Raw genomic sequence first — 8,901 nt, 5'->3', positions numbered from 1 at the left:
GTCCCTGATCAGAGGAGCGGAGAGAAGGACCGAGGACCGCCGCATCGCTGCTCCGGAGGAAGGAGAGGCAGCCGGCGGACGTTTGTCCTTGAAACTGCACCAAAACTCTTGGAAGACGCCAGGAACCAGGCGTAAGTAGTGTGCTCTCAGACGGCTGCACTGACAGTAGGGAGTTCGGGGGGACCTGCTGCTTGGCAGTGACTTGCCAAGCAGAGAGATAGGTCTCGTTGTCAGATGTATCCTGAAATCTCGTGGTTCTGTTTAAATGCCTAATGCTTTGTGACAGGGGATTATACAATAGGCAAAGTGCCGTATGTTTCACGAAGGAATGCCAAAGTGGCACAAAACTCTGATTCTCGATGTCTCTCCCGGCCGCGGCTCTCCCGTTTCCGGACTGCATGACAGCCAACTCGTTTAGTTAGTGTGGGCTCCACTGCATGAAAAGCATTTTTTAAAAAAAGGTTTTTCAGTTATGTGCAGAATGCAGTTTTGTTATTTGTTTATTTATTTTTAATAGGTCTGCCAATAACCTGACAGTGTGCATGTGTAACAGTACCTGCCCTGACAGGCCGTGTAATTAAAACGCCTCTTGCCTGTGTTTTGAAGAACAGAGGGATGAGTTTGACCTCTCCTGCATTTTCCAGCACATTCATGTGCCCGACCACGCGCTTCGGAAACTGTCCCATGCTGCGATGGAGAAAAAGCAAAGCACCCTTCATCTACCCGAAGTACACGTATAAATGTGTAAAATTACGATTCTGCAATTCAAAGTGACATTATGCATTTAAGCGTGATGTTGAGGCAGCTGTAAAATCCCGGCCAGCGTTGTGTAGATACCTACCAGGCACTGCAGGCCACATGCTCCCATATTAAACCAGTGAGTGGTCATGTGCTGTGGAAAAGGCAGCATTTTGTGGTTTATAGATATTAATTTGAAACTCAGGGTGAAAAATAAGAAACTGCAGCCTTTGAGAGCAATTCAGCGGTGGTGACTTAGGGCTGGCAGATTCACTCCTGCTCTTCCTGCATCTCTCCGACCCGGGAACGCTCTGAGGGAGCCGCACTTTTCCGAGAAAGCCCGCCCTTCCCCCCCCGTTTACAAGCGTGATGGACGCAGTGTTCCGGGGTTTCAGGCGAGGTAATCGTCGTGGATCCCGCTCCAAGGTCAATAGCGCGACTTGAAAACGGCACAGTCTAGGAGTCCGGGAGTAATGGCCTGACGTGGAATCATATTTTTTCGATTTTTTTTTTTTTGCGGATCTACAAAGAGATCTAATATTCACATTTCGCCCTCAGTTCACCTCCTGATAGGCCCGTTTGGAGGAAAAATCCTGGACTTCGGTGGCCTTCACTCAACAGTTTTTCACATTTTTTTAGAAAGCATACTGCTGCGATGTCATACCCCTCATGTCTGAGATGCTTAGATCTCATTTCATTGCGGTGCAGCATCTAAATGTCCAGGTCATCAAATTTGTTCAATCGTCAAAATGATTTTCGTGACGCTGCCCACCACAATAGCTTTATCGTGGAGATATTTTAGTAACATTAACATGCAGGTTGGAAGACTTTTTAAAGATTCTAAATTATCCTTAAGGAAAGAGGGTCAGGTTGTGTAATGCTTCAGGAGGTAGAAATTTGACCGGTGGGGTTTATGTTCGGATCCATATTACAGTACTGCTGCACCCCAGAGTATTGATAGTAATGACATCATGGCTGCTTTGTGGGACACCCAGAGATATAAACGGACCAAAGCGTTTCCTTTTTTAACACTGAGGTCTGAGTTTTCCTGTTTTTGTTTTGGTTTCAGATTCCTGGATTCCTTCCTCGTCTCTCTGTCGATCACATGGTTTTCGGGTGCATTTCGTCGTGCAGTTGTGCCTAAATCGAGTGGATTGATAGCGTCCAAAGTCCGTGGTCCTGTAGCTTCTCATTCAAACACAGGTGATTTTCTGGGCTCGGATAGATTGGGCGAATTATATGAAATCAGCTTGAGTACCAGAATTGTGGAGTCATGTCATTTTAAATGAATTATATCCAGTTCAATGACAAGCAAAAATTTGCATTCTGTGTTTGTTAGGCCGTTTCATGGTTCTGCAAAAATGTGCATGTGGGACAAGTCAGATATACTTAATGTTAAGCTTTGTATTCTCAGAAGTCTATTAGTTGCTGTAACATTATGTTAGTGTCGAGGACAGGGAACTGGGAAGTTTTTACTGTTGCTATTAATGGTTAAGCTCTGTCTCAAAATTTTACCAAATACTGACTCATCTTTTGCACATGGTAATTTGCACGGCTCCATTGGACGACTCCTACATGGTCTCTGGATATCAGCAAGTACCAAAAGGAAGATGGTGAACTTGCCGCTTACATTTATATTCTGGAAATACAGACGGCATTCCTAAATCTCAAACAAGGGATGAGACACAAGACGGCATGCCGTTCTTAAGGTCCAAGCCTCCTTCATTCTGTCTGTTTTTTAGAACATTAATTTAGGTGTGATATGTCGACTTTCTGAACGCCTCTCGGAAAAGCGGGGATTCACGTGGACGATACAGACATGCCGATACCGAAATGTCTCTCCGTTCACCCTGCTGTCCGGCGTCATTCCGAAAGCCATGCCTCATGCCTCCGAGTGCAGCGGGATCAATAACTTGAGATATTCATTTACTTCTGGCCCTATAAGGGTAGCTATTATTTATAATCGCACAGATATTTTGGGCTAAGCGTCGTGCGCCATTTTGGTTTTTTCGTACTGCCTGCCATAGCTACAGGCTTCCCTGAGCTGATCCTGTGTCTCGGCACCTGGCAGGATCTGGCGTCTTGCTTCATTACTTATAAGATCACAGCTGCTTCATCTGGAAGTGAGTCTGCAGTGTGACAGCACTGCTTGGACGTGGGTCGTCTCAGGTTGGGTGTGTAACAGGATCCCGTTGTTGGGGGGGGGGGGGTGTACGGTCGTGTGCTGCTTTAGTATCTGTTGTAAAATGTGTAGCTGCAGTGAGGGAGCTCTGGCGGCAGATGAAAAGGTTCAGATGTGAAGTCGGCCATATTTGCTCGCCTGCGGACATGTGAACAGCACTTGGAATTCTTACTTTCATGGCTTCAATGTTAGTCATTAAGATGTTTGTATTTGTTAGACTTTTTGTTGTAATTATTGTATGAACATAAACAGATTTTGAAAAACGGTAAACATCACAAATGAGGATTAAATACGTGTGACCTGATCTTACTTTATGCCCTGATTCTTGGTGGATTTTTTTCTCTTAACATTCCATCCATCCATCCATCCATCCATCCATCCATCCATCTGTCCTTTCAGTAAAATTACAATAATGCAGTTTCAGCACATAAGTGTTCTACTCTTTGTATGTTTATTATTTTTTACACTACCTTGAAGTAACGTGTTGGGTTTTTCCCATCCATTTACAAAATTGAGCTACTGGCCTCGTACCCTGACCCGCGCTCATATCCGCCGAATCGCCGGCGGCGGCGGTGGACTGGGGCCTTGGTGGGGTTTTTTTTGGCCGGGATTCCCGTCAAGTGGTGGCAGCCGGGTATGCAGAGCAGGTTTTGTTTAGCCGTGTAAATGGAAATTGCTAATCAATTTTTCCCGCTTATTTCATGGCCCGTGGTTTCTTCCCCACCCCTCCAGCTGGTTAATCATGCACAAGCTGAACACTTCATTACCCAGGACATGTTTGCCCCTCAGCTCTTTTCCCGCTGGTAAATTACTTCTCTCTATTTATACAGGTACGGTGGGTCAGAGGTCCCTGGGTTAGGGAAGGCGGAGGTGATGATATTAATATAGGACCAGGTTCCCCTGGATCGCAGACCCACAAACGTCCCCTAACTTATAATCTCACGAGGGAAGGATGATAATTACTGCCACCAGAGAGGGGGGTGTTTAGCCGCGTACTTCATGGGATGCACTGGCAGGTCTGCGCCCGAGAGCCTCGAACCGGCACTGGGAACCTGTCCCTCGTGCCGCTCCATTCTCCTTGCAGCGGTGCTTTAGTTGGAGATTGATTGGTTTTCCTATCTCCCACCCAATCTCTGGAAGCCATCATTACCCCCTGGGGTCTGTCTGTCGATTAGCGCTCCCCAGTGGTTTGGAGGACTGTTCGTTTCTGAGCGGTGCCACCTGGCCCCATCCACGGGTCTCATTTTTGTTTTTTGCATAAAATGTTATGTTAAGTTTCAGGCAGGTGCCACAGATATGTGTGAGGTTCATCAGAACTGGGGTTTCGATCCTCATGTAGCCGTAAAGGTGTAAGTGACCCCCCCCCTCCCCCCCACCCAAGTTCAGTAACTATAACTAAAAGAGTTTGTCACCTACACTTAGATGCCGATATCTTTTCACCAGCTCTCCTTCTGCGATGGAGGAGGGACAAGCCATCGGAGCTTGGTGTCACCCAGTATTAGATACTAGTGAAGAAGAAACGCCCAGTGAACAGGGGGCTCTGGAGCGGCCCTGTCTGCTCGGCAGGGCGGTGGATGGTGTGACCCCGAGGGCCCGCAGCTGCTCCACAGATGGCAGCTCCACTCGTCCGCCCCGGCCAGCATCGCCGCTCCGCCACGCCCGTTCGGTCCCTCTCCCGAGATCAGCATCCCCGCATCCTAAAAATACCCCGTGCCCCTCATCCTATTACCCCGATCCTGTGGCATCTGATTTCGAGCAGGAGGGACGGGGCATTTTTGGGGCTAAGACATTCCTGCCTTAATTCAATAAACGTCTTGGGCGGCACGGCGGCCCGTGTCACATTTTCCGTCCGTCCGCCCGCCCGTGGAGGCGGGGAGTGCAGGGACGGCATCTGTTTGCTTTTGCCCCTGCCTCTGTATCGCATCACAGCGGAGCATTTTCATTGAAACAGGAGCACATCCGTCACGTGTCTGCGGGTATAAATATCCCCACACGGTCCCCGAAAAGTCTGCCTGACACCCTAACCCCCCTGTTTTTTTCCATCCCATTCCCAGGGTCATAATGTCTTGACACAGTTAATAGATGATTATCTCATCTTAAAAGGCTTAGCCCCCACCCTCCGTCTCACCACCCCCCCCCCCCCCATAACATGCTTGACAACATTCAGGCACACTGTGTGAGGAATGAGATGGAAAGGGGGGTGGGGGGATTGACAGCGCTATTTGGGGGAGGCGACTCGTGCGGACAGACACTCGCGTTCATGGGTCCTCCGCTCTTCCCTGCCGGTCCAGCAGGGTTTTTCCTGCTCCCTTTCCAAGCCGGTTTTCCTGCCGCTCCTGCCGCTTTCCCGAGCATGCTGCTGACCTGATTTCTGGAGCTGCTCTCTTTACAGCCAGAGCTCCCGTTTAACCTGCAACGTGGCCAAATCCAAAATCCAACGGGCCTCAAAATCATCGGCTGGACCGGAGGCGGGAAAACCTGCCGCGGTGATTCTGCACACGATCCCCTTTTTCCATTATAAATTTCTTAATTTCATTTGCGGAGTGTAAACACTTCAACCTGGTAGCTGTATTAAGATACTTAGTGAGGCAACATTCGTCAGAACAGCAGACAATACATGCGAGACGGTGGGTGGTTTGTACTGCACAGAATAATGATGGTTAAACGGTGCAAAAAATAAAACATAAGAGTGGAACAATTAGAAATCAAGTCGATGCTATTGACCATTTCAGTCGTAGTGTGATACAGTATAATATAAATGATGTTATCAGAACTTATTGTAGTTGATGGGGGTGGCTGTTTCATCGTGTGGAGCTTAAAATGAGCCGCGTTTTTGGAAGAAGTAGAGACTGAATTGATAAGAGCTGGTGACTGGACTGATCGGTAGGGTAGATGGGTAATTAAGTGGACGGTGAATCAGTGGCAGAATCAAATGGCTTGGCATTGCAGTGATAATTGCCTGTACGGTTTACTCTCTGTATGCCTGTGTTGTTCATTATTGCTGCCTGTCATGTGAAATTCAGGAGTTCCATGCCTGAGGGGTCCTGGGCGTCTGCTGACCCTTCCCCGGTTTCTGGCGGCTTGGTGTGTTGCCCTCCTGTCACCCCTGAGCTGGCTGCCGTCAGGTAGAAGGTGATAAAACTAAAAATCGAACCGGTTAAGCAATTAAACGTATGACAACCCACTGAAATATTGAGCTGAAGTCAAATTAAGATAAAAACACAATATGAAAAATAACAACTCTTTAGTGTGTCTAAATAGATGCGACCAATTGCATGTGAGTAAGGGCATACAGGGGGACACAGGGCTTAAATGCAAATGATGGGGAAGGAAACCCTGAAGTGATGGTTTTATTAGAGTGAAGCGGCATGGCTGGGGGCTGGGGACACACGCAGGGATGGGAAGCACTGTAAAAATCGTATGTGATTCAGGCTAAAATGCCTCTGTGAAGAACAGCGCCCCTCGGCGGGATGGATGGGAAGAACAGGTGCGGAAAGTTATATCAGCACAAGGAGGGCAGGTCGGCTGCCTCGGGATCGTGGGTCTGCTCGAGGTTCGGCGCGTTTAATTCCACTGTAGTCTTCAATGTTTTTTTTTTTGGGGGGGGGCGGGATATTAAGGAGATAAATTCATTAGACTGATTGTTCTGCATATTGGGGGCTCTCTGTGTGCCCCCCCCTCAGCCCTCCCCCTCTCCGTAAGGTGACTGCAGAATGGCCTGCGTCTGTGTTAGCCGCTGATTTGGCCATGCCTCCAATGGGCCGCCCGCACCCCTTTTACGATTATCGTTTCGGGGTGGGGTTTGGTGGGGGGGGGGGGTCTGTGAGCGTTGCTAATCCTTTCAGGCTGCCCGAGCAGAAAGGGCAAGCATATTTATAGCAAACTGAATCAGTCTGCAACAAATGCACAACAAGCTTTCACCGCGCTATTTCAATGCTCTGAAGTACAATCACAGCAAAGGAGCATGCAAATTAGGCTGTAAGTCACCCGGGTTTGGCACTGCAGTGCTCTCCTCTCGCTGGTGCTTTTCCACGTTGGGATGGGGGCGGCGGGGGGGGGGGGGGGCCCATAGGGAACAGGTGGTCGAAAAATGCTAAAGGACCTGTTTTGGTGGCTCAGATCCAGCTGCCAGCGTTCCTCTTTGTGTCAGCTGAGCCGCTCCATAGCTTTAAGAGATGAAGTCGTCAAGCTCGCTTCCACTCACTGAATCCAGTGTTTCGTTGTTGCATGTCTGTTTGATTGTTTGATTGTTTGTTTGCCTGCTTGTTTGTTTGCTGGGCCGGGGTCGGTGATGCCTGGCAACTGGATTAGGAACCCCTTGCTGTACAAATGCAACACAGAAAATGCCAGAAACTTGCTTCAGATACGTTAGAGGTGTAAGCAGCTGTAAGTGTGAGACACTCAGCACAGCGACTGACATTCACGGTGTAGTTTCTTATCTTACGTTCACGACCCGCCCTCAGCGGGACAAACAGCAGTGCTGTCAGCCCAAATGGGTCCCGTTTAATCCCCACTGCCTCCACCTCCGATGTTTTATGCCTCTTCTCTCAGTTCTGTCCTGTGTGTATGGTTATTATTATTATTATTATTATTATTATTATTATTATTATTATTATTATTATTATTAGGGCTGGGGTTTCGGTTTGGAATTAGTGTGTTCTGGAGAATGGCTGTCCCAAATTTTCCTTAGGGATTGTGTGTGTTTGTGTGTATGTGGATTATGTTTATATTACTTTGTGGGGACCAAATATTCCCCACAATGTAATAAAAACCTGTTATTTTTCAGGCCCCCCCAAAGATCTGTCAATGCAATCAAAAATCTTGTATTTTGTTTGGTTACTTATGGTTAAGGTTAGGGCTGGGTAGGGGGTAAGGTCGTCATGTTGGGATTAGACTTTTCCCCACAGAAATGAATGGAGAGTCCCCACAAAGATATAATTACAAACCTGTGTGAGTGTGTGTGTATTTGAATGTGTGTTTGTGTGTATTTGTGTGTGTGTGTGTGTGTGCACGTTGTGATGGACTGGAATTCATCCTGGGAAAAACGAGTCCCTGGACTTGCTAGGCAGTTAGGGATGATGGATGGAATATTATTATTTTCTTTTTTACAAATGCGTGCAGATTAGGAATTTTGAAATGTAAAGGCTGGAAACTGCCACATTAGAAAAGTTTGCTTGCTGTTACTTAGGTGAGTTTTTTTTTTTTGGTCAAGGGAACCTCCTTTAGACTGGCCGTCCAATTTTAGAAGAAATCCAGTCAGCAACATTTATGATTGCTCTGCCTTTTTCGGTCTGAATCTCGTAATTGTTATTTTTCATAAGTGCAGCGCGGTCACGCAGGTCGGTCACATGGCCTGATAATTTCCCCTGATGGAAACACCGGCATGTGGCGCAGGATTCGCCGTCTCGGAGATATTTATCTGTTGCTCCAGTGAAAACAACATTGCGTTCACATCCACTCGCTGCCACTGTTTTTAGAAATGCACTGCAGGAAAACCTGACTTCACTTCCAGATTTGCGTGCACACAAGATCAATTTTATTTATATGAGCTTGATTAAACATCTCTCAGAGAAAGAAAACAGAGACAGAACTGAAGAACCATGAACCTTTTTCTTATTTAATTACAAATTACCAGTAAGAAAACGAAAGCCTGTTTCCAGCATTTGAAATGTCAGTTTTTCTTGGCACTGAAGTTTTTATAAATATTTATAGCTGCAGCTAATGACGCTTTGATAGCATTTCTGGTCTGATGATTGCATCGATTCATCTGAACACAAAATATCATTCCGCACGTCATTAACTCGGCGACATTTTAATCCGCCACTGATTGAGGACTAGAATCCTGTGCTTTTATTTGCCTGAAGTGTGGTGTACCACAAGGGCCAGCGGGATTCCATGGAGGGTGAAGGGGGGCTCGTGGTCCTCCAGTTTAGCGTGCGATTGTCGTGTCACACTCCTGTAAATCTTAGGGTTTTTTTTTT

The 8,901-nt window shown here is 47.2% G+C and overlaps 1 protein-coding gene across 2 annotated transcripts in view; it reads left to right on the top strand.

Annotated features, from left to right (window-relative positions):
• LOC111841311 (estrogen-related receptor gamma-like) overlaps positions 1 to 8,901 on the top strand; it is a 129,538-nt gene that overhangs the window by 18,343 nt on the left and 102,294 nt on the right. Inside the window, exon 1 of one of the 2 annotated variants that reach the window (XM_072702757.1) lies at positions 3 to 131. The exons of the other annotated variant lie outside the window; for it this stretch is intronic. The gene's annotated coding sequence lies outside the window, so the exon portion shown is untranslated. Of the gene's footprint in view, positions 1 to 2; positions 132 to 8,901 lie in introns of those variants that run through there. 2 annotated transcript variants of the gene reach the window in all.

This window comes from Paramormyrops kingsleyae, chromosome 19, assembly GCF_048594095.1.
Source record: "Paramormyrops kingsleyae isolate MSU_618 chromosome 19, PKINGS_0.4, whole genome shotgun sequence".
Lineage (NCBI taxonomy): Eukaryota > Metazoa > Chordata > Actinopteri > Osteoglossiformes > Mormyridae > Paramormyrops > Paramormyrops kingsleyae.
This window is presented reverse-complemented; position numbering and strand designations above follow the sequence as displayed.